Raw genomic sequence first — 21,919 nt, 5'->3', positions numbered from 1 at the left:
AGAGTCTTTGGGAGCAAGAAGTAAGACTTTAATGTTCTGCCACTTTATTAAACATGTTGCTGCGTAGGCCGTGTGAACTAGTCATGTAAGAAAAGCAACTTCCTTCGAGCCGAATTCGAACCAGCGACCTAAGGATGCCAGAACAACCCACAACAGTCCTCTACTCTACCAACTGAGCTATCAAAGAGCAAAAGCAAGCTGGTCTCTCTTGTTTGATTAGGTGTGGATTGCTGAAGGGTCTTTGAAAGTAAGAGTTTAATATTCAGCCAAAGAATGAAGCAAGTTCCTTCGAGCCGGATTCGAACCAGAGACCTAAGGATGCCGGAACAACCCACAACAGTCCTCTACTCTACCAACTGAGCTATCAAAGAGCAAAAGCAAGCTGGTCTCTCTTGTTTGATTAGGTGTGGATTGCTGAAGGGTCTTTGAAAGTAAGAATTTAATGTTCAGCCAAAGAATGAAGCATGTTCCTTCGAGCCTGATTCGAACCATCGACCTAAGGATGCCAGAACAACCCACTACAGTCCTCCGCTCTACCAACTGAGCTATCGAAGGGTGCAATCAACCTGGTCGCTGTTGTTTGATTAGGTGTGGATTGCTGAAGAGTCTTTGGAAGCAAGAAGTAAGACTTTAATGTTTTGCCACTTCATTAAACATGTTGCTGCGTAGGCCGTGTGAACTAGTCATGTGAGAAAAGCAACTTCCTTCGAGCCGGATTCGAACCAGCGACCTAAGGACGCCAGAACAACCCACTACAGTCCTCCGCTCTACCAACTGAGCTATCGAAGGGTGCAATCGACCTGGTCCCTGTTGTTTGATTAGGTGTGGATTGCTGAAGAGTCTTTGGAAGCAAGAAGTAAGACTTTAATGTTTTGCCACTTCATTAAACATGTTGCTGCGTAGGCCGCGTGAACTAGTCATGTGAGAAAAGCAAATTCCTTCGAGCCGGATTCGAACCAGCGACCTAAGGATGCCAGAACAACCCACTACAGTCCTCCGCTCTACCAACTGAGCTATCGAAGGGTGCAATCGACCTGGTCCCTGTTGTTTGATTAGGTGTGGATTGCTGAAGAGTCTTTGGGAGCAAGAAGTAAGACTTTAATGTTCTGCCACTTTATTAAACATGTTGCTGCGTAGGCCGTGTGAACTAGTCATGTAAGAAAAGCAACTTCCTTCGAGCCGGATTCGAACCAGCGACCTAAGGATGCCAGAACAACCCACAACAGTCCTCTACTCTACCAACTGAGCTATCAAAGAGCAAAAGCAAGCTGGTCTCTCTTGTTTGATTAGGTGTGGATTGCTGAAGGGTCTTTGAAAGTAAGAATTTAATGTTCAGCCAAAGAATGAAGCATGTTCCTTCGAGCCTGATTCGAACCATCGACCTAAGGATGCCAGAACAACCCACTACAGTCCTCCGCTCTACCAACTGAGCTATCGAAGGGTGCAATCGACCTGGTCGCTGTTGTTTGATTAGGTGTGGATTGCTGAAGAGTCTTTGGAAGCAAGAAGTAAGACTTTAATGTTTTGCCACTTCATTAAACATGTTGCTGCGTAGGCCGTGTGAACTAGTCATGTGAGAAAAGCAAATTCCTTCGAGCCGGATTCGAACCAGCGACCTAAGGATGCCAGAACAACCCACTACAGTCCTCTGCTCTACCAACTGAGCTATCGAAGGGTGCAATCGAACTGGTCCCTGTTGTTTGATTAGGTGTGGATTGCTGAAGAGTCTTTGGAAGCAAGAAGTAAGACTTTAATGTTTTGCCACTTCATTAAACATGTTGCTGCGTAGGCCGCGTGAACTAGTCATGTGAGGAAAGCAACTTCCTTCGAGCCAGATTCGAACCAGCGACCTAAGGATGCCAGAACATCCCACTACAGTCCTCCGCTCTACCAACTGAGCTATCGAAGGGTTCAATCAACTTGATCTATCTTGTTTGATTAGGTGTGGATTGCTAAAGGGTCATTGAAAGTAAGAGTTTAATATTCAGCCAAAGAATGAAGCAAGTTCCTTCGAGCCGGATTCGAACGAGCGACCTAAGGATGCCAGAACAACTCACTACAGTCCTCCGCTCTACCAACTGAGCTATCGAAGGCTGCAATCAAACTGGTTGCTGTTGTTTGATTAGGTGTGGATTGCTGAAGGTTCTTTGAAAGTAAGAATTTAATGTTCAGCCAAAGAATGAAGCATGTTCCTTAGAGCCTGATTCGAACCATCGACCTAAGGATGCTTGAACAACCCACTACAGTCCTCCGCTATACCAACTGAGCTATCGAAGGGTGCAATCAACCTGGTCGCTGTTGTTTGATTAGGTGTGGATTGCTGAAGGGTCTTTGGAAGCAAGAAGTAAGACTTTAATGTTCTGCCACTTTATTAAACATGTTGCTGCGTAGGCCGTGTGAACTAGTCATGTGAGAAAAGCAATTTCCTTCGAGCCGGATTCGAACCAGCGACCTAAGGATGCCAGAACAACCCACTACAGTCCTCCGCTCTACCAACTGAGCTATCGAAGGGTGCAATCAACCTGGTCGCTGTTGTTTGATTAGGTGTGGAAGCAAGAAGTAAGACTTTAATGTTTGGCCACTTCATTAAACATGTTGCTGCGTAGGCCGCGTGAACTATGCATGTGAGAAAAGCAAATTCCTTAGAGCCGGATTCGAACCAGTGACCTAAGGATGCCAGAACAACCCACTACAGTCCTCCGCTCTACCAACTGAGCTATCGAAGGGTGCAATTGACCTGGTCCCTGTTGTTTGATTAGGTGTGGATTGCTGAAGGGTCATTGAAAGTAAGAGTTTAATATTCAGCCAAAGAATGAAGCAAGTTCCTTCGAGCCGGATTCGAACCAGAGACCTAAGGATGCCGGAACAACCCACAACAGTCCTCCACTCTACCAACTGAGCTATCACAGAGCAAAAGCAAGCTGGTCTCTCTTGTTTGATTAGGTGTGGATTGCTGAAGGTTCTTTGAAAGTAAGAATTTAATGTTCAGCCAAAGAATGAAGCATGATCCTTAGAGCCTGATTCGAACCATCGACCTAAGGATGCCAGAACAACCCACTACAGTCCTCCGCTCTACCAACTGAGCTATCGAAGGGTGCAATCAATCTGGTCGCTGTTGTTTGATTAGGTGTGGATTGCTGAAGGGTCTTTGGAAGCAAGAAGTAAGACTTTAATGTTCTGCCACTTTATTAAACATGTTGCTGCGTAGGCCGCGTGAACTAGTCATGTGAGAAAAGCAAATTCCTTCGAGCCGGATTCGAACCAGAGACCTAAGGATGCCGGAACAACCCACAACAGTCCTCCACTCTACCAACTGAGCTATCACAGAGCAAAAGCAAGCTGGTCTCTCTTGTTTGATTAGGTGTGGATTGCTGAAGGTTCTTTGAAAGTAAGAATTTAATGTTCAGCCAAAGAATGAAGCATGTTCCTTAGAGCCTGATTCGAACCATCGACCTAAGGATGCCAGAACAACCCACTACAGTCCTCCGCTCTCTTTGGGAGCAAGAAGTAAGACTTTAATGTTCTGCCACTTTATTAAACATGTTGCTGCGTAGGCCGTGTGAACTAGTCATGTAAGAAAAGCAACTTCCTTCGAGCCGGATTCGAACCAGCGACCTAAGGATGCCAGAACAACTCACTACAGTCCTCCGCTCTACCAACTGAGCTATCGAAGGGTGCAATCAAACTGGTTGCTGTTGTTTGATTAGGTGTGGATTGCTGAAGGGTCTTTGGAAGCAAGAAGTAAGACTTTAATGTTCTGCCACTTTATTAAACATGTTGCTGCGTAGGCCGTGTGAACTAGTCATGTGAGAAAAGCAACTTCCTTCGAGCCGGATTCGAACCAGCGACCTAAGGATGCCTGAACAACCCACTACAGTCCTCCGCTCTACCAACTGAGCTATCGAAGGGTGCAATCGATCTGGTCCCTGTTGTTTGATTAGGTGTGGATTGCTGAAGGGTCATTGAAAGTAAGAGTTTAATATTCAGCCAAAGAATGAAGCAAGTTCCTTCGAGCCGGATTCGAACCAGCGACCTAAGGTTGCCAGAATAACCCACTACAGTCCTCCGCTCTCTTTGGAAGCAAGAAGTAAGACTTTAATGTTCTGCCACTTTATTAAACATGTTGCTGCGTAGGCCGTGTGAACTAGTCATGTAAGAAAAGCAACTTCCTTCGAGCCGGATTCGAACCAGCGACCTAAGGATGCCAGAACAACTCACTACAGTCCTCCGCTCTACCAACTGAGCTATCGAAGGGTGCAATCAAACTGGTTGCTGTTGTTTGATTAGGTGTGGATTGCTGAAGGGTCTTTGGAAGCAAGAAGTAAGACTTTAATGTTCTGCCACTTTATTAAACATGTTGCTGCGTAGGCCGTGTGAACTAGTCATGTGAGAAAAGCAACTTCCTTCGAGCCGGATTCGAACCAGCGACCTAAGGATGCCTGAACAACCCACTACAGTCCTCCGCTCTACCAACTGAGCTATCGAAGGGTGCAATCGATCTGGTCCCTGTTGTTTGATTAGGTGTGGATTGCTGAAGGGTCATTGAAAGTAAGAGTTTAATATTCAGCCAAAGAATGAAGCAAGTTCCTTCGAGCCGGATTCGAACCAGCGACCTAAGGTTGCCAGAATAACCCACTACAGTCCTCCGCTCTCTTTGGGAGCAAGAAGTAAGACTTTAATGTTCTGCCACTTTATTAAACATGTTGCTGCGTAGGCCGTGTGAACTAGTCATGTGAGAAAAGCAACTTCCTTCGAGCCGGATTCGAACCAGCGACCTAAGGATGCCAGAACAACCCACTACAGTCCTCCGCTCTACCAACTGAGCTATCGAAGGGTTCAATCAACTTGATCTATCTTGTTTGATTAGGTGTGGATTGCTGAAGGGTCATTGAAAGTAAGAGTTTAATATTCAGCCAAAGAATGAAGCAAGTTCCTTCGAGCCGGATTCGAACCAGAGACCTAAGGATGCCGGAACAACCCACAACAGTCCTCCACTCTACCAACTGAGCTATCAAAGAGCGAAAGCAAGCTGGTCTCTCTTGTTTGATTAGGTGTGGATTGCTGAAGGGTCTTTGAAAGTAAGAATTTAATGTTCAGCCAAAGAATGAAGCATGTTCCTTCGAGCCTGATTCGAACCATCGACCTAAGGATGCCAGAACAACCCACTACAGTCCTCCGCTCTACCAACTGAGCTATCGAAGGGTGCAAACAACCTGGTCGCTGTTGTTTGATTAGGTGTGGATTGCTGAACGGTCTTTGGAAGCAAGAAGTAAGACTTTAATGTTCTGCCACTTTATTAAACACGTTGCTGCGTAGGCCGTGTGAACTAGTCATGTGAGAAAAGCAACTTCCTTCGAGCCGGATTCGAACCAGCGACCTAAGGATGCCAGAACAACCCACTACAGTCCTCCGCTCTACCAACTGAGCTATCGAAGGGTGCAATCAACCTGGTCGCTGTTGTTTGATTAGGTGTGGATTGCTGAAGGGTCTTTGGAAGCAAGAAGTAAGACTTTAATGTTTTGCCACTTCATTAAACATGTTGCTGCGTAGGCCGCGTGAACTATGCATGTGAGAAAAGCAAATTCTTTCGAGCCAGCGACCTAAGGATGCCAGAACAACCCACTACAGTCCTCCGCTCTACCAACTGAGCTATCGAATGGTGCAATCAACCTGGTCGCTGTTGTTTGATTAGGTGTGGATTGCTGAAGGGTCATTGAAAGTAAGAGTTTAATATTCAGCCAAAGACTGAAGCAAGTTCCTTCGAGCCGGATTCGAACAAGAGACCTAAGGATGCCGGAACAACCCACTACAGTCCTCCACTCTACCAACTGAGCTATCAAAGAGCAAAAGCAAGCTGGTCTCTCTTGTTTGATTAGGTGTGGATTGCTGAAGGGTCTTTGGAAGCAAGAAGTAAGACTTTAATGTTCTGCTACTTTATTAAACATGTTGCTGTGTAGCCCATTTGAGAAAAACAATTTCCCAAGAGCCTGATTCGAACCAGCAACTTAAGGATGCCAGTACAATCCACCACAGTCCTCCACTCTACCAACTGAGCTATCAAAGGGTACAACCAACTTGGTCTCTGTTGTTTGATTAGGTGTGGATTGCTGAAGTGCCTTTGGAAGTAAGAGTTTAATGTTCAGCCAAACAGGAAAGCAAATTCTTTCGAACCGGATTCGAACCAGCGACCTAAAGATGCCAGAACAACCAACTACAGTCCTCTGCTCTACCAACTAAGCTATCAATGGGCGAAAGCAAGTTGGTCTCTCTTGTTTGATTAGGTGTGGATTGCTGAAGGGTCTTTGGAAGTAAGAGTTTAATGTTCAGCCAAAGAGGAAAGCAAGTTCCTTCGAGCCGTATTCGAACCAGCAACCTAAGGATGCCAGAACAATCCACTACAGTGGCGGGAGTATCGGAACAATTAAGACGGATATTCTCCAAACACCGTGTTTCAGTTGCTTTCAAACCCCAGGATACGCTACGCCAGAAATTAGTTCACCCTAAGGACCGGGTTCCTCGACACAAACAGAGTAACGTAGTGTATGCTGTTAGGTGCCGGGAGGATTGTCGGGAACTGTAAATCGGGGAAACCAGTTCACCAGCTCAGACTGAAGAAGTCTGAGCTGGTGACTCTGAAACCAGTTCATCAGCAAAGACTGAAGAAGTCATTCGGATTGAGTGACGAAACGTATCTCTACAACAAACTTGTGTCCAGATGAACTGATTCAACTTTGTGGAATCCACTACAGTCCTCCGCTCTACCAACTGAGCTATCAAAGGGCGAAAGCAAGTTGGTCTCTCTTGTTTGATTAGGTGTGGATTGCTGAAGGGTCTTTGGAAGTAAGAGTTTAATGTTCAGCCAAAGAGGAGAGCAAATTGCTACAAGCTGATGTCAAACCACCCTCCTAAGGATGCCAGCACTACCAACTACAGTCCTTCTCCCTACCAACTGAGCTATTGGAGAGTGCAAACAGCTTGGTCTCTTTTGTTTGATTAGGTGTGAATTGCTGAAGTGTCTTTGGAAGTAAGAGTTTAATGTTCAGCCAAAGAGGAAAGCAAGTTCCTTCGAGCCGTATTCGAACCAGTGACCTAAGGATGCCAGAACAATCCACTACAGTGGCGGGAGTATCGGAACAATTAAGACGGATATTCTCCAAACACCGTGTTTCAGTTGCTTTCAAACCCCAGAACACGCTACGCCAGAAATTAGTTCACCCTAAGGACCGGGTTCCTCGACACAAACAGAGTAACGTAGTGTATGCTGTTAGGTGCCGGGAGTATTGTCGGGAACTGTACATCGGGGAAACTAAACAGCCACTGGCGAAACGGATGGCCCAACATAGAAGATCGACCTCTTCTGGCCAGGACTCTGCGGTTTACACCCACCTGTAAGCCAGCGGCCACTCAATTAATGATGAAGATGTGCAGATCCTTGACAAGGAGGAACGCTGTTTTGAACGTGGAGTCAAAGAGGCCATCTATGTGAAGAGGGAATGACCATCCCTGAACCGGGGAGGGGGCCTGAGAGTACATCTCTCACCATCATACAACGCCGTAATTGGAGCTTTACCCCAATCATGTGTGAAAGACACACATGACCATTGTAATTATTGGTCATTGTGAATTTCAAATGGACCTGATCACCAGTTCCATTGTTATGCAATGGCCAGTGATCAGTCGTTATGCAAATGAACTGCATATAAGGTTGGGGTATTCAACACCAGCTCAGACTGAAAAAGTCATTCGGATTGAGTGACAAAACGTATCTCTACAACAAACTTGTGTCCAGATGAACTGATTCAACTTTGTGGAATCCACTACAGTCCTCTGCTCTACCAACTGAGCTATCAAAGGGCGAAAGCAAGTTGGTCTCTCTTGTTTGATTACGTGTGGATTGCTGAAGGGTCTTTGGAAGTAAGAGTTTAATGTTCAGCCAAAGAGGAAAGCAAATTGCTACAAGCTGATGTCAAACCACCCTCCTAAGGATGCCAGCACTACCAACTACAGTCCTTCTCCCTACCAACTGAGCTATTGGAGAGAGCAAACAGCTTGGTCTCTTTTGTTTGATTAGGTGTGAATTGCTGAAGTGTCTTTGGAAGTAAGAGTTTAATGTTCAGCCGAAGAGGAAAGCAAGTTCCTTCGAGCCGTATTCGAACCAGCGACCTAAGGATGCCAGAACAATCCACTACATTGCTCCGCTCTACCAACTGAGCTATCAAAGGGTGCAATTAACTGAGTCTCTGTTGTTTGATTAGGTGTGGATTGCTGAAGGGTCTTTGGAAGCAAGAAGTAAGACTTTAATGTTCTGCCACTTTATTAAACATGTTGCTGCGTAGCCCGTGTAAACTGGTCATGTGAGAAAAGCAATTTCCTTCAAGCCGGATTCGAACCAGCGACCTAATGATGCCAAAACAGTCCACTACAGTCTTCTGCTCTACCAACTGAGCGAAAGCAAGCTGGTCTCTCTTGTTTGATTAGGTGTGGATTGCTGAAGGGTCTTTGGAAGTAAGAGTTTAATGTGCAGCCAAAGAGGAATGCAAATTGCTACAAGCTGAATTCAAACCACCCTCCTAAGGATGCCAGCACTACCAACTACAGTCCTTTTCCCTACCAACTGAGCTATTGGAGAATGCGAACAGCTTGGTCTTTTTTGTTTGATTAGGTGTGAATTGCTGAAGTGTCTTTGGAAGTAAGAGTTTAATGTTCAGCCAAGGAGGAAAGCAAGTTCCTTCGAGCCGGATTCGAACCAGCGACCTAAGGATGCCAGAACAACTCACTACAGTCCTCCGCTCTACCAACTGAGCTATCGAAGGGTGCAATCAAACTGGTTGCTGTTGTTTGATTAGGTGTGGATTGCTGAAGGGTCTTTGGAAGCAAGAAGTAAGACTTTAATGTTTTGCCACTTCATTAAACATGTTGCTGCGTAGGCCATGTGAACTAGTCATGTGAGAAAAGCAAATTCCTTCGAGCCGGATTCGAACCAGCGACCTAAGGTTGCCAGAACAACACACTACAGTCCTCCACTCTACCAACTGAGCTATCGAAGGGTGCAATCGACTTGGTCCCTGTTGTTTGATTAGGTGTGGATTGCTGAAGGGTCATTGAAAGTAAGAGTTTAATATTCAGCCAAAGAATGAAGCAAGTTCCTTCGAGCCGGATTCGAACCAGAGACCTAAGGATGCCGGAACAACCCACAACAGTCCTCCACTCTACCAACTGAGCTATCACAGAGTAAAAGCAAGCTGGTCTCTCTTGTTTGATTAGGTGTGGATTGCTGAATGTTCTTTGAAAGTAAGAATTTAATGTTCAGCCAAAGAATGAAGCATGTTCCTTAGAGCCTGATTCGAACCATCGACCTAAGGATGCCAGAACAACCCACTACAGTCCTCCGCTCTACCAACTGAGCTATCGCTGTTGTTTGATTAGGTGTGGATTGCTGAAGGGTCTTTGGAAGCAAGAAGTAAGACTTTAATGTTCTGCCACTTTATTAAACATGTTGCTGCGTAGGCCGTGTGAACTAGTCATGTGAGAAAAGCAACTTCCTTCGAGCCGGATTCGAACCAGCGACCTAAGGATGCCAGAACAACCCACTACAGTCCTCCGCTCTACCAACTGAGCTATCGAAGGGTGCAATCGACCTGGTCCCTGTTGTTTGATTAGGTGTGGATTGCTGAAGAGTCTTTGGAAGCAAGAAGTAAGACTTTAATGTTTTGCCACTTCATTAAACATGTTGCTGCGTAGGCCGTGTGAACTAGTCATGTGAGAAAAGCAACTTCCTTCGAGCCGGATTCGAACCAGCGACCTAAGGATGCCAGAACAACCCACTACAGTCCTCCGCTCTACCAACTGAGCTATCGAAGGGCAAAAGCAAGCTGGTCTCTCTGGTTTGATTAGGTTTGGATTGCTGAAGGGTCTTTGGAAGCAAGAAGTAAGACTTTAATGTTTTGCCACTTCATTAAACATGTTGCTGCGTAGGCCATGTGAACTAGTCATGTGAGAAAAGCAACTTCCTTCGAGCCGGATTCGAACCAGCGACCTAAGGATGCCTGAACAACCCACTACAGTCCTCCGCTCTACCAACTGAGCTATCGAAGGGTGCAATCGACTTGGTCCCTGTTGTCTGATTAGGTGTGGATTGCTGAATAGTCTTTGGAAGCAAGAAGTAAGACTTTAATGTTTTGCCACTTCATTAAACATGTTGCTGCGTAGGCTGCGTGAACCATGCATGTGAGAAAAGCAAATTCCTTCGAGCCGGATTCGAACCAGCGACCTAAGGATGCCAGAACAACCCACTACAGTCCTCCGCTCTACCAACTGAGCTATCGAAGGGTGCAATCGATCTGGTCCCTGTTGTTTGATTAGGTGTGGATTGCTGAAGGGTCATTGAAAGTAAGAGTTTAATATTCAGCCAAAGAATGAAGCTAGTTCCTTCGAGCCGGATTCGAACCATCGACCTAAGGATGCCAGAACAACCCACTACAGTCCGCCGCTCTACCAACTGAGCTATCGAACGGTGCAATCGAACTGGTCCCTGTTGTTTGATTAGGTGTGGATTGCTGAAGAGTCTTTGGAAGCAAGAAGTAAGACTTTAATGTTTTGCCACTTCATTAAACATGTTGCTGCGTAGGCCGTGTGAACTAGTCATGTGAGAAAAGCAAATTCCTTCGAGCCGGATTCGAACCAGCGACCTAAGGATGCCAGAACAACCCACTACAGTCCTCCACTTTAGCAACTGAGCTATCGAAGAGTGCAATCAATCTGGTCGCTGTTGTTTGATTAGGTGTGGATTGCTGAAGAGTCTTTGGAAGCAAGAAGTAAGACTTTAATGTTTTGCCACTTCATTAAACATGTTGCTGCGTAGGCCGCGTGAACTATGCATGTGAGAAAAGCAAATTCCTTCAAGCCGGAATCGAACCAGCGACCTAAGGATGCCAGAACAACCCACTACAGTCCTCCGCTCTACCAACTGAGCTATCGAAGGGTGCAATCAACCTGGTCGCTGTTGTTTGATTAGGTGTGGATTGCTGAAGGGTCATTGAAAGTAAGAGTTTAATATTCAGCCAAAGAATGAAGCATGTTCCTTCGAGCCGTATTCGAACCAGTGACCTAAGGATGCCAGAACAATCCACTACAGTGGCGGGAGTATCGGAACAATTAAGACGGATATTCTCCAAACACCGTGTTTCAGTTGCTTTCAAACCCCAGAACACGCTACGCCAGAAATTAGTTCACCCTAAGGACCGGGTTCCTCGACACAAACAGAGTAACGTAGTGTATGCTGTTAGGTGCCGGGAGTATTGTCGGGAACTGTACATCGGGGAAACTAAACAGCCACTGGCGAAACGGATGGCCCAACATAGAAGATCGACCTCTTCTGGCCAGGACTCTGCGGTTTACACCCACCTGTAAGCCAGCGGCCACTCAATTAATGATGAAGATGTGCAGATCCTTGACAAGGAGGAACGCTGTTTTGAACGTGGAGTCAAAGAGGCCATCTATGTGAAGAGGGAATGACCATCCCTGAACCGGGGAGGGGGCCTGAGAGTACATCTCTCACCATCATACAACGCCGTAATTGGAGCTTTACCCCAATCATGTGTGAAAGACACACATGACCATTGTAATTATTGGTCATTGTGAATTTCATATGGACCTGATCACCAGTTCCATTGTTATGCAATGGCCAGTGATCAGTCGTTATGCAAATGAACTGCATATAAGGTTGGGGTATTCAACACCAGCTCAGACTGAAAAAGTCATTCGGATTGAGTGACAAAACGTATCTCTACAACAAACTTGTGTCCAGATGAACTGATTCAACTTTGTGGAATCCACTACAGTCCTCTGCTCTACCAACTGAGCTATCAAAGGGTACAACCAACTTGGTCTCTGTTGTTTGATTAGGTGTGGATTGCTGAAGTGCCTTTGGAAGTAAGAGTTTTATGTTCAGCCAAACAGGAAAGCAAATTCTTTCGAACCGGATTCGAACCAGCGACCTAAAGATGCCAGAACAACCAACTACAGTCCTCTGCTCTACCAACTAAGCTATCAATGGGCGAAAGCAAGTTGGTCTCTCTTGTTTGATTAGGTGTGGATTGCTGAAGGGTCTTTGGAAGTAAGAGTTTAATGTTCAGCCAAAGAGGAAAGCAAGTTCCTTCGAGCCGTATTCGAACCAGCAACCTAAGGATGCCAGAACAATCCACTACAGTGGCGGGAGTATCGGAACAATTAAGACGGATATTCTCCAAACACCGTGTTTCAGTTGCTTTCAAACCCCAGGATACGCTACGCCAGAAATTAGTTCACCCTAAGGACCGGGTTCCTCGACACAAACAGAGTAACGTAGTGTATGCTGTTAGGTGCCGGGAGGATTGTCGGGAACTGTAAATCGGGGAAACCAGTTCACCAGCTCAGACTGAAGAAGTCTGAGCTGGTGACTCTGAAACCAGTTCATCTGAAACCAGAGACCAACTTGCTTTCGCCCATTGATAGCTTAGTTGGTAGAGCAGAGGACTGTAGTTGGTTGTTCTGGCATCTTTAGGTCGCTGGTTCGAATCCGGTTCGAAAGAATTTGCTTTCCTGTTTGGCTGAACATAAAACTCTTACTTTCAATGACCCTTCAGCAATCCACACCTAATCAAACAACAGCGACCAGATTGATTGCACCCTTTGATAGCTCAGTTGGTAGAGTGGAGGACTGTAGTGGATTGTACTGGCATCCTTAAGTTGCTGGTTCGAATCAGGCTCGAAGGAACATGCTTCATTCTTTGGCTGAATATTAAACTCTTACTTTCAATGACCCTTCAGCAATCCACACCTAATCAAACAACAGCGACCAGGTTGATTGCACCCTTCGATAGCTCAGTTGGTAGAGCGGAGGACTGTAGTGGGTTGTTCTGGCATCCTTAGGTCGCTGGTTCGAATCCGGCTTGAAGGAATTTGCTTTTCTCACATGCATAGTTCACGCGGCCTACGCAGCAACATGTTTAATGAAGTGGCAAAACATTAAAGTCTTACTTCTTGCTTCCAAAGACTCTTCAGCAATCCACACCTAATCAAACAAGAGAGACCAACTTGCTTTCGCCCATTGATAGCTTAGTTGGTAGAGCAGAGGACTGTAGTTGGTTGTTCTGGCATCTTTAGGTCGCTGGTTCGAATCCGGTTCGAAAGAATTTGCTTTCCTGTTTGGCTGAACATAAAACTCTTACTTTCAATGACCCTTCAGCAATCCACACCTAATCAAACAACAGCGACCAGGTTGATTGCACCCTTTGATAGCTCAGTTGGTAGAGTGGAGGACTGTAGTGGATTGTACTGGCATCCTTAAGTTGCTGGTTCGAATCAGGCTCGAAGGAACATGCTTCATTCTTTGGCTGAATATTAAACTCTTACTTTCAATGACCCTTCAGCAATCCACACCTAATCAAACAACAGCGACCAGGTTGATTGCACCCTTCGATAGCTCAGTTGGTAGAGCGGAGGACTGTAGTGGGTTGTTCTGGCATCCTTAGGTCGCTGGTTCGAATCCGGCTTGAAGGAATTTGCTTTTCTCACATGCATAGTTCACGCGGCCTACGCAGCAACATGTTTAATGAAGTGGCAAAACATTAAAGTCTTACTTCTTGCTTCCAAAGACTCTTCAGCAATCCACACCTAATCAAACAACAGCGACCAGATTGATTGCACCCTTCGATAGCTCAGTTGCTAAAGTGGAGGACTGTAGTGGGTTGTTCTGGCATCCTTAGGTCGCTGGTTCGAATCCGGCTCGAAGGAATTTGCTTTTCTCACATGACTAGTTCACACGGCCTACGCAGCAACATGTTTAATGAAGTGGCAAAACATTAAAGTCTTACTTCTTGCTTCCAAAGACTCTTCAGCAATCCACACCTAATCAAACAACAGGGACCAACTTGCTTTCGCCCATTGATAGCTTAGTTGGTAGAGCAGAGGACTGTAGTTGGTTGTTCTGGCATCTTTAGGTCGCTGGTTCGAATCCGGTTCGAAAGAATTTGCTTTCCTGTTTGGCTGAACATAAAACTCTTACTTCCAAAGGCACTTCAGCAATCCACACCTAATCAAACAACAGAGACCAAGTTGGTTGTACCCTTTGATAGCTCAGTTGAGACGGATATTCTCCAAACACCGTGTTTCAGTTGCTTTCAAACCCCAGAACACGCTACGCCAGAAATTAGTTCACCCTAAGGACCGGGTTCCTCGACACAAACAGAGTAACGTAGTGTATGCTGTTAGGTGCTGTTAGAAAGACACACATGACCATTGTAATTATTGGTCATTGTGAATTTCATATGGACCTGATCACCAGTTCCATTGTTATGCAATGGCCAGTGATCAGTCGTTATGCAAATGAACTGCATATAAGGTTGGGGTATTCAACACCAGCTCAGACTGAAAAAGTCATTCGGATTGAGTGACAAAACGTATCTCTACAACAAACTTGTGTCCAGATGAACTGATTCAACTTTGTGGAATCCACTACAGTCCTCTGCTTTACCAACTGAGCTATCAAAGGGCGAAAGCAAGTTGGTCTCTCTTGTTTGATTAGGTGTGGATTGCTGAAGGGTCTTTGGAAGTAAGAGTTTAATGTTCAGCCAAAGAGGAAAGCAAATTGCTACAAGCTGATGTCAAACCACCCTCCTAAGGATGCCAGCACTACCAACTACAGTCCTTCTCCCTACCAACTGAGCTATTGGAGAGAGCAAACAGCTTGGTCTCTTTTGTTTGATTAGGTGTGAATTGCTGAAGTGTCTTTGGAAGTAAGAGTTTAATGTTCAGCCGAAGAGGAAAGCAAGTTCCTTTGAGCCGTATTCGAACCAGCGACCTAAGGATGCCAGAACAATCCACTACATTGCTCCGCTCTACCAACTGAGCTATCAAAGGGTGCAATTAACCGGGTCTCTGTTGTTTGATTAGGTGTGGATTGCTGAAGGGTCTTTGGAAGCAAGAAGTAAGACTTTAATGTTCTGCCACTTTATTAAACATGTTGCTGCGTAGCCCGTGTGAACTAGTCATGTGAGAAAAGCAATTTCCTTCAAGCCGGATTCGAACCAGCGACCTAATGATGCCAAAACAGTCCACTACAGTCTTCTGCTCTACCAACTGAGCGAAAGCAAGTTGGTCTCTCTTGTTTGATTAGGTGTGGATTGCTGAAGGGTCTTTGGAAGTAAGAGTTTAATGTGCAGCCAAAGAGGAATGCAAATTGCTACAAGCTGAATTCAAACCACCCTCCTAAGGATGCCAGCACTACCAACTACAGTCCTTTTCCCTACCAACTGAGCTATTGGAGAATGCAAACAGCTTGGTCTTTTTTGTTTGATTAGGTGTGAATTGCTGAAGTGTCTTTGGAAGTAAGAGTTTAATGTTCAGCCAAGGAGGAAAGCAAGTAAGGATGCCAGCACTATCCACTACATTTCCCCACTCTACTAACTGAGCTATCGAAGGGTGCAAGGAGGTTTAATGTTCAGCCACTTCATTTAACATGTTGCTGCCTAGCCAGTGTGGACTAATCATGTGATAAAAGCAAATTACTTCAAGCTGGATTCGAACCAACAACTGAAGGATGCCACCACTATGCACTACTTTCCTCCGCTCTACCAACTGAGCTATAAAAGGCAGGCACAAGGGTACAATCAACCTGATCTCTCTTGTTTGCTTAGTTGTGGATTGCTGATGCTGATGTGATTCCTTCAAGCCAAATTCAAACCAGTGACCTATGGACACCAGCACTATCCACTACAGTCTTCAGCTTTACCAACGGAGCTATCAAAGGAAACACAAGAACAAAAGCAACCTGAAGCAGATGCACCCAGTTGAACATCTTTTTTTTCTTCTTCTTTGATTATATTGTTTCTTTTCTTGTCTTTCTCTTGTTAAATGCTAAAATGTCCTTTTGTCCTTGTAAAGGCTATTTAACATTCCTACATGTATGATTCCTTGTCATTCATATTGTCAGTAATAAAGCTGCAGTACGTACTTAAAGTTGCTATTCATTAACTTACATGTTCTTGTGGTGTCATGTCTTTATTTATCATTTTTCATTAATTAAGTCATATATCTTGTGGGGTGCGTCAGTGTCCCCAGCATGTGTGATTTGCATTTGTCCATATGTAATTTGCATACCATTGACTTATGCATATATTTTGATTTTAGTGACACATGCTGCCTTCAAGGCAATGTTGGAGTACCTACAATGGTGGCTTTTCGGCCCTATGTGTGACAAGATGTATGCCAAGATTGATGAGTGTATCTAAGAAAATATTTTGTGGCCAGTTCAGTGAGGGTGTTCTCGTGCAAACCGGTATGGAATGCTGCCTAAGGGATCAGCTCATTTTACCTGCTGCCCACCATCAGCGTGCAGAACTCTAACTCTGCTACATGCTGATTCCCCTGCATTAGAGAAATTAGCAGTTCCCTGGAGACCTTTCCCTCTGTGGCATGATCAAAGACTTTGCAAAGACAATCTATGAAAGTGTCATAGTTCAATAAGATCTCACCTCTCTGATTCCAGAATGCTGTAGCCAGTTTGAGGGCTTTTTCCATTGCAAGAGTCTGATAACCTCAGGTTGTTGCGCATGGATGTTGTTCTGGTCTGACAGCCATTGTTGGTCTGTAAAATACAATGAACACTGCAGAAAAAAAAATCTGGCATTTAGAAGCTTCACTTGGATAACATTCCGGGTGTGCCTCAAAGCAACAGGAACCAAGCATTAGTACGTCAGAAGCCATAGATATGGGAGTGACCACCTGCACTAGTTGACTAATTTGATTACTCTATTTGAAATCTGTTGTTGGTTCCCTCAAATGGACATTGTGTCTTTCAGTGCATCAGGTCCTGCTGCATTCCTAATGCAGGATGCAGGTGCAGGATTGTATTTTATTAACAATTAGGAAGGTAAAACAAGGAGACTCCAAAGCTCGAGGTCCAACATTAGGCCAGTTGATTTGCAAACTGTATAAACAAGACAAAGCAGCACTTATGGTCAGAAACAAGGCAATGGCCAAACATAGCAATGGTCCCACATAGCAGTGGTTCTAGGCAAAACTTCTGTGTAGTCACTAATACCTTGCACAGGTCTGCAAACACAGAGGGGTTTAAATGCATGGTGTTATGGAAAAATTTGATTTTATGCTTAATGTTACCTAGAGATTACACTAAAACCACCTCTTTGTTTCTACACTCACTGTCCATTTTATCAGCTCCACTTACCATATAGAAGCACTTTGTAGTTCTACAATTACTGACTGTAGTCCATCTGTTTCTCTGCATACCTTTTTAGCCTGCTTTCATGCTGTTCTTCAATGGTCTGAACCCCCACAGGACCCCCTCAGAGCAGGTATTATTTAGGTGGTGGATGATTCTCAGCACTGCAGTGACACTGACATGGTGGTGGTGTGTTAGTGTGTGTTGTGCTGGTATAAGTGGATCAGACACAGCAGCATTGCTGGAGTTTTTAAATACCGTGTCCACTCCACTCTATTAGACACTCCTACCTAGTTGATCCACCTTGTAGTTGTAAAGTCAGAGACGATCGCTCATCTATTGCTGCTGTTTGAGTTGGACATCTTCTAGACCATCAGTGGTCACAGGATGCTGCCCATGGGGCGATGTTGGCTGGATATTTTGGTTGGTGGACTATTCTCAGTCCAGCAGTGACAGTGAGGTGTTTAGAAACTCCATCAGCACTGCTGTGTCTTATCCACTCATACCAGCACAACACACACTAACACACCACCACCATGTCAGTGTCACTGCAGTGCTAATAATACCCACTCTGTGGTGATCCTGGGAGAGTCCTGACCACTGAAGAGCAGCATGAAAGGGGGCTAACAAAGCATGCATAGAAACAGATGGACTACAGTCAGTGATTGTAGAACTACAAAGTGCTTCTATATGATAAGTGAAGCCGATAAAATGGACAATGTGTGTAGAAACAAGGAGGTGGTTTTAATGCTGATCGGTGTATAATTATGTTGTTTTGTGCATTAAGTCCTTAGTTATATTGTGCTTGATATTTGGCTGGGAGATAAGCAACATGTCAGTCATTAAGCTGTTGTAAAAGGTTGTAAGTAGATAAGAAACAACAGTTAGTCCAAAATGGAGGTTCCAATGTCCAACACCCAATGTAATGTGACTAGAGCAGTATAAAAGGGAGGCCCACAGTTCTGATCCTTGTTCTTCAGCTGATGTAAGAACCCACAATGGTGCCAATAAATTATCTAATCCAGTCAAGTGTAATCTTTGTTTTCATTTATCTTCTGACATTATTATTCTGACACATGGCTAAACAAGGCTGGGGAAACAAGGCACAGGTGTAATGAATAATAGCAATCAAGTGGAACAGATCTGGTCTGAAAACAAAACAGAACATACATGGCAAAACAGGTGAGAGGTGTTTTTTTTTTTCATCCAGCCCCCTATAATACAATACATATTTTTGTTTTATACCATGACAACATCCAACATCAGTTCAATAAGAGCCAGTCTCTGCAGAATATTCCATATATTATTTAATATTTAGACTATTTATGGCAACAGCCGTTTGTACAGCACAATTTGCATAATTTATTAGTAATGTTTGTGTACAACCACAAAAACCATGACAGCAGATTTTTTTTGTTTGTTTTTTTAGTGTACATTGAGTGGAAAACCAGACAAATTATACAAGCATATCTTTGTACAATCAGTATACATCTTAGATAATAATTCCAGTTCATTTTTCCTATAGCTTTGTTGTCTTTCTTAGTTGAAGTGTAGAATTTGAACACAAAAATAGTATGGACAAACCACCTACAAAACATGCAACATCCAAAGTTAGTACATCATAGATCTCCTGTTACTACTGATTTGGACAGGATCAGTGCTAGCTCATTTCTCTGTGTCAGTTGTGCCAGTTGGGTACAGTTTGTCATAGTCAAGAATGGCAACAGTCCTTACACATTACATATTATCACTCTCACACCACTCTGTCATTACACATACTTAATGTTAAATGAATAAATTAGCTTAATAATTTATTTTACCGTCACTGATGAACTAGGAATAATGCCAACATGCACTGAATCAAAGGAAAAATGCAATTAAATATGGATTTCAATGTTTAAATTGAGAAAGATATGTATGAGCTGTTTGTAGTGGCAGACCTATGTAATGTTGTGGCCTTTCTACAATTTACATAAATAATTAAAAACATAAATAGTTTACACAGCATGTAAACTAAGTTTTGTACCTTAGGGAGTTCATAATACACATGGAAACCCTGTTCAATAAAATGTCGTAAGCACACAATGTTCATCCTCCGCAACACAAATAAATATCAATATTAATGTAAATGTATGTACATCTTTTTCTGAAACTAGCTTTAGAATGGAATGTAAAGGTTGGATGTGTTACCTGCATAATTTAAATGAAACCCCAAAGCATTACAATCTGTAATCAAGTGATCAGATATTAAACAAATCAGAGATAAAGCATACACAAAGGCATACAAAAATATATAAAAGTTATTATTCATAATGCTTAATAGTTGATATACCAGATGCATTTAGGTTGCATAGAACTGCTCACATTCTGTGAATTTGGCCAGTTTAGCACAGATTAAAAGTTCCCCATAACCAGCCAAGTGTGTAATCCTGCACAACCAATGACGTGTGGACTATTGGATTAATGTGGCTCCGACATATCCAGAATGATGGCCATGTTCTGTTCTCTTTATGAGCAATGACTATGGCATTCACTAAATAACAGTGTGGGAGTGGATTTAGCTGAATGTTTAAAGACAATGCATCCAAATAAACAATAGAGCACACATATAGAATGGCTTACAAGTGCACATCATCCGTGCATGGCAAAATGAGTTTCACAAATGGCAGTGAATTTATAAAACTTGCTCGATATCTGGTAAACTCGATTACTGTAGTACGAATAATATGCAAGGCAGAGTGATATACACATCTCGAAAAGACTGAGAATTTCTAGAAATATTTACATCACCAGCTAACCACTGTAGACATGCACCCAAAAACATGTGCTAACAAGACATTGAGAGGATCCTTTTTTATTTATGTGCAGATCATTTATGTTTAGTAGCTAAAGTTCCCATACTCCAACTTTAAATTGTGAAAACACCAATGCATTTAATATTAGCTTTTACAGGATGTTTTTAATATGACGGCGTATTAGGGTCACTGTAAAGAAAATTTTTTAAAACATTTTTAAAAATCGTATAAGTTTCGATTTTGAGAATAAAGTCGAAATTATTTTGAGAATAATGTATAAGTTTCGATTTCAAGAATAAAGTCGAAATTATTTTGAGAATAATGTCGTTTAAGTTTCGATTTCGAGAATAAAGTTGACATTATTTTGAAAATAATGTCGTACAAGTTTCGATTTCGAGAATAAAGTCGAAATTATTTTGAAAATAATGTATAAATTTCGATTTCAAGATTAAAGTAAAAATGATTTCGAGATTAAAGTAAAAATGATTTCGAGATTAAAGTCGAAATGATTTCGAGATTAAAGTCGAAATGATTTCGAGAGTAAAGTCAAAATGATTTCGAGATAAAAGTCGAAATGATTTCGAGATTAAAGTCGAAATGATTTCGAGATTAAAGTAAAAATGATTTCGCGATTAAAGTCAAAATTATTTCGAGATTAAAGTCAAAATTATTTCGAGATTAAAGTCAAAATTATTTCGAGATTAAAGTTGAAATGTTATGGCCATTGCAACCTCTTTGTGTCAAATGAGGGATGTTCATGATTTGTTATACTTTCATATCGGTTTCACAAATAAAGAAATCCCCAATCTCCTGCACATCAGCACCAGTTTGTTATTAGCGTAAGGACGCTGAAACGGCTTTGTAATAAACTGTGTTTATTTAGAAGAACATGCGCCAACAATGCGCTCAGCGTCTGCGTCGTCACCAGTACCTCAACCGAGCTTTATGGACTCGTACGATAAACTAAAGCCGTATGGCATCGCTATAAATGGTTGCACTGACGGGTTTAGTTGTCATATTATGTGGATGGAAGCATACAATACAAACAACGACCCAAAAAATCTCGGGTTACTGGAGAGCCTCAGTAACATTCGTTGAACGCTGCCCTTAGCGCTTGTGTGCCGATCCAGGTACTGAGACCCGTGCTTCTCTGAACTGACAAGCCCACAACGGCTGCACACTCTTTGTCCATAATATTTCAACTTTATTGTCATAATCATTTCGACTTCTTTCTCGAAATCGAAACTTATACGACTTTATTCTGGAAATCAAAACATAAAAATATATTTTTATAGTGGCCACAATATTTTGATTAATTTATAAAGATCTTTATTTGATTATATTTTAAGGTAGCAAAACTGTTTGGATAATAATAGCAACATACAATAGATTTTTGTAAATGTAATAGCAACGTGGTCTCATTTTTATCAACCACTTCTTCTGATATACATTCCTGACCGGGGATTTTGCATGTCTGGTTTCACCAGGAAACACTGGGCACAAGGCTAGAATTCCCTGGACAGGGTGCCAATCCATCACAGGGCTTCGGCCACCTCCCCTCCCTCAGACATAGCCAATCGTGTCTGTGTAGATGCACGGCTGGCCGATAGCACTGTTGGCATTCTAACACAGTTCTCAGTGGTCATGGGCAAACATAATAGATTGCTGTGCCACCCTAGAGCCTCATTAGTTTTAATAATAATAAAATAATAATAATAAGAAGAAGAACAATAAATAAATAAATAATTTATATACCACTTCATTTTGAGGTCAAAACTTCAAAGTGCTTTACATATAAGTTTAAAACATTCTATCTATAAACTATGATATAGCACTTTAATAAAGGAAATGCATAATAAATATAGTGAATCTTTAATCATAAAACCTACTATACATCATAAAAGGA

The 21,919-nt window shown here is 43.1% G+C and overlaps 31 non-coding genes across 31 annotated transcripts; 5 read left to right on the top strand and 26 right to left on the bottom strand.

The window, feature by feature from the left end:
• Positions 1–468: 468 nt before the first annotated feature.
• On the bottom strand, positions 469–555 carry trnay-gua (transfer RNA tyrosine (anticodon GUA)). Its single transcript is given in 2 exon segments — positions 469–504; positions 519–555. It is a non-coding gene; the product is annotated as a tRNA-Tyr (tRNA).
• Positions 556–702: 147 nt separating this feature from the next.
• trnay-gua (transfer RNA tyrosine (anticodon GUA)) lies at positions 703–789 on the bottom strand. Its single transcript is given in 2 exon segments — positions 703–738; positions 753–789. It is a non-coding gene; the product is annotated as a tRNA-Tyr (tRNA).
• Positions 790–936: 147 nt separating this feature from the next.
• On the bottom strand, positions 937–1,023 carry trnay-gua (transfer RNA tyrosine (anticodon GUA)). The gene is given in 2 exon segments: positions 937–972; positions 987–1,023. It is a non-coding gene; the product is annotated as a tRNA-Tyr (tRNA).
• A 331-nt stretch (positions 1,024–1,354) lies between these two features.
• trnay-gua (transfer RNA tyrosine (anticodon GUA)) lies at positions 1,355–1,441 on the bottom strand. The gene is given in 2 exon segments: positions 1,355–1,390; positions 1,405–1,441. It is a non-coding gene; the product is annotated as a tRNA-Tyr (tRNA).
• Positions 1,442–1,588: 147 nt separating this feature from the next.
• On the bottom strand, positions 1,589–1,675 carry trnay-gua (transfer RNA tyrosine (anticodon GUA)). The gene is given in 2 exon segments: positions 1,589–1,624; positions 1,639–1,675. It is a non-coding gene; the product is annotated as a tRNA-Tyr (tRNA).
• A 147-nt stretch (positions 1,676–1,822) lies between these two features.
• trnay-gua (transfer RNA tyrosine (anticodon GUA)) lies at positions 1,823–1,909 on the bottom strand. The gene is given in 2 exon segments: positions 1,823–1,858; positions 1,873–1,909. It is a non-coding gene; the product is annotated as a tRNA-Tyr (tRNA).
• A 97-nt stretch (positions 1,910–2,006) lies between these two features.
• On the bottom strand, positions 2,007–2,093 carry trnay-gua (transfer RNA tyrosine (anticodon GUA)). The gene is given in 2 exon segments: positions 2,007–2,042; positions 2,057–2,093. It is a non-coding gene; the product is annotated as a tRNA-Tyr (tRNA).
• A 331-nt stretch (positions 2,094–2,424) lies between these two features.
• On the bottom strand, positions 2,425–2,511 carry trnay-gua (transfer RNA tyrosine (anticodon GUA)). The gene is given in 2 exon segments: positions 2,425–2,460; positions 2,475–2,511. It is a non-coding gene; the product is annotated as a tRNA-Tyr (tRNA).
• Positions 2,512–2,639: 128 nt separating this feature from the next.
• Positions 2,640–2,726, bottom strand: trnay-gua (transfer RNA tyrosine (anticodon GUA)). The gene is given in 2 exon segments: positions 2,640–2,675; positions 2,690–2,726. It is a non-coding gene; the product is annotated as a tRNA-Tyr (tRNA).
• A 281-nt stretch (positions 2,727–3,007) lies between these two features.
• Positions 3,008–3,094, bottom strand: trnay-gua (transfer RNA tyrosine (anticodon GUA)). Its single transcript is given in 2 exon segments — positions 3,008–3,043; positions 3,058–3,094. It is a non-coding gene; the product is annotated as a tRNA-Tyr (tRNA).
• A 493-nt stretch (positions 3,095–3,587) lies between these two features.
• On the bottom strand, positions 3,588–3,674 carry trnay-gua (transfer RNA tyrosine (anticodon GUA)). Its single transcript is given in 2 exon segments — positions 3,588–3,623; positions 3,638–3,674. It is a non-coding gene; the product is annotated as a tRNA-Tyr (tRNA).
• Positions 3,675–3,821: 147 nt separating this feature from the next.
• On the bottom strand, positions 3,822–3,908 carry trnay-gua (transfer RNA tyrosine (anticodon GUA)). The gene is given in 2 exon segments: positions 3,822–3,857; positions 3,872–3,908. It is a non-coding gene; the product is annotated as a tRNA-Tyr (tRNA).
• Positions 3,909–4,167: 259 nt separating this feature from the next.
• Positions 4,168–4,254, bottom strand: trnay-gua (transfer RNA tyrosine (anticodon GUA)). Its single transcript is given in 2 exon segments — positions 4,168–4,203; positions 4,218–4,254. It is a non-coding gene; the product is annotated as a tRNA-Tyr (tRNA).
• A 147-nt stretch (positions 4,255–4,401) lies between these two features.
• trnay-gua (transfer RNA tyrosine (anticodon GUA)) lies at positions 4,402–4,488 on the bottom strand. Its single transcript is given in 2 exon segments — positions 4,402–4,437; positions 4,452–4,488. It is a non-coding gene; the product is annotated as a tRNA-Tyr (tRNA).
• Positions 4,489–4,747: 259 nt separating this feature from the next.
• On the bottom strand, positions 4,748–4,834 carry trnay-gua (transfer RNA tyrosine (anticodon GUA)). The gene is given in 2 exon segments: positions 4,748–4,783; positions 4,798–4,834. It is a non-coding gene; the product is annotated as a tRNA-Tyr (tRNA).
• Positions 4,835–5,115: 281 nt separating this feature from the next.
• Positions 5,116–5,202, bottom strand: trnay-gua (transfer RNA tyrosine (anticodon GUA)). Its single transcript is given in 2 exon segments — positions 5,116–5,151; positions 5,166–5,202. It is a non-coding gene; the product is annotated as a tRNA-Tyr (tRNA).
• Positions 5,203–5,349: 147 nt separating this feature from the next.
• On the bottom strand, positions 5,350–5,436 carry trnay-gua (transfer RNA tyrosine (anticodon GUA)). Its single transcript is given in 2 exon segments — positions 5,350–5,385; positions 5,400–5,436. It is a non-coding gene; the product is annotated as a tRNA-Tyr (tRNA).
• Positions 5,437–8,726: 3,290 nt separating this feature from the next.
• trnay-gua (transfer RNA tyrosine (anticodon GUA)) lies at positions 8,727–8,813 on the bottom strand. Its single transcript is given in 2 exon segments — positions 8,727–8,762; positions 8,777–8,813. It is a non-coding gene; the product is annotated as a tRNA-Tyr (tRNA).
• Positions 8,814–8,960: 147 nt separating this feature from the next.
• On the bottom strand, positions 8,961–9,047 carry trnay-gua (transfer RNA tyrosine (anticodon GUA)). Its single transcript is given in 2 exon segments — positions 8,961–8,996; positions 9,011–9,047. It is a non-coding gene; the product is annotated as a tRNA-Tyr (tRNA).
• Positions 9,048–9,540: 493 nt separating this feature from the next.
• trnay-gua (transfer RNA tyrosine (anticodon GUA)) lies at positions 9,541–9,627 on the bottom strand. The gene is given in 2 exon segments: positions 9,541–9,576; positions 9,591–9,627. It is a non-coding gene; the product is annotated as a tRNA-Tyr (tRNA).
• Positions 9,628–9,774: 147 nt separating this feature from the next.
• On the bottom strand, positions 9,775–9,861 carry trnay-gua (transfer RNA tyrosine (anticodon GUA)). The gene is given in 2 exon segments: positions 9,775–9,810; positions 9,825–9,861. It is a non-coding gene; the product is annotated as a tRNA-Tyr (tRNA).
• Positions 9,862–10,008: 147 nt separating this feature from the next.
• On the bottom strand, positions 10,009–10,095 carry trnay-gua (transfer RNA tyrosine (anticodon GUA)). The gene is given in 2 exon segments: positions 10,009–10,044; positions 10,059–10,095. It is a non-coding gene; the product is annotated as a tRNA-Tyr (tRNA).
• A 147-nt stretch (positions 10,096–10,242) lies between these two features.
• Positions 10,243–10,329, bottom strand: trnay-gua (transfer RNA tyrosine (anticodon GUA)). Its single transcript is given in 2 exon segments — positions 10,243–10,278; positions 10,293–10,329. It is a non-coding gene; the product is annotated as a tRNA-Tyr (tRNA).
• A 97-nt stretch (positions 10,330–10,426) lies between these two features.
• On the bottom strand, positions 10,427–10,513 carry trnay-gua (transfer RNA tyrosine (anticodon GUA)). The gene is given in 2 exon segments: positions 10,427–10,462; positions 10,477–10,513. It is a non-coding gene; the product is annotated as a tRNA-Tyr (tRNA).
• Positions 10,514–10,659: 146 nt separating this feature from the next.
• trnay-gua (transfer RNA tyrosine (anticodon GUA)) lies at positions 10,660–10,747 on the bottom strand. The gene is given in 2 exon segments: positions 10,660–10,696; positions 10,711–10,747. It is a non-coding gene; the product is annotated as a tRNA-Tyr (tRNA).
• Positions 10,748–10,894: 147 nt separating this feature from the next.
• On the bottom strand, positions 10,895–10,981 carry trnay-gua (transfer RNA tyrosine (anticodon GUA)). The gene is given in 2 exon segments: positions 10,895–10,930; positions 10,945–10,981. It is a non-coding gene; the product is annotated as a tRNA-Tyr (tRNA).
• A 1,685-nt stretch (positions 10,982–12,666) lies between these two features.
• trnay-gua (transfer RNA tyrosine (anticodon GUA)) lies at positions 12,667–12,753 on the top strand. The gene is given in 2 exon segments: positions 12,667–12,703; positions 12,718–12,753. It is a non-coding gene; the product is annotated as a tRNA-Tyr (tRNA).
• Positions 12,754–12,850: 97 nt separating this feature from the next.
• Positions 12,851–12,937, top strand: trnay-gua (transfer RNA tyrosine (anticodon GUA)). Its single transcript is given in 2 exon segments — positions 12,851–12,887; positions 12,902–12,937. It is a non-coding gene; the product is annotated as a tRNA-Tyr (tRNA).
• Positions 12,938–13,268: 331 nt separating this feature from the next.
• On the top strand, positions 13,269–13,355 carry trnay-gua (transfer RNA tyrosine (anticodon GUA)). Its single transcript is given in 2 exon segments — positions 13,269–13,305; positions 13,320–13,355. It is a non-coding gene; the product is annotated as a tRNA-Tyr (tRNA).
• Positions 13,356–13,452: 97 nt separating this feature from the next.
• Positions 13,453–13,539, top strand: trnay-gua (transfer RNA tyrosine (anticodon GUA)). The gene is given in 2 exon segments: positions 13,453–13,489; positions 13,504–13,539. It is a non-coding gene; the product is annotated as a tRNA-Tyr (tRNA).
• Positions 13,540–13,686: 147 nt separating this feature from the next.
• trnay-gua (transfer RNA tyrosine (anticodon GUA)) lies at positions 13,687–13,773 on the top strand. Its single transcript is given in 2 exon segments — positions 13,687–13,723; positions 13,738–13,773. It is a non-coding gene; the product is annotated as a tRNA-Tyr (tRNA).
• Positions 13,774–21,919: the final 8,146 nt, after the last annotated feature.

This window comes from Trichomycterus rosablanca, chromosome 1 (genome assembly GCF_030014385.1).
Source record: "Trichomycterus rosablanca isolate fTriRos1 chromosome 1, fTriRos1.hap1, whole genome shotgun sequence".
Classification (NCBI taxonomy): domain Eukaryota; kingdom Metazoa; phylum Chordata; class Actinopteri; order Siluriformes; family Trichomycteridae; genus Trichomycterus; species Trichomycterus rosablanca.
This window is presented reverse-complemented; position numbering and strand designations above follow the sequence as displayed.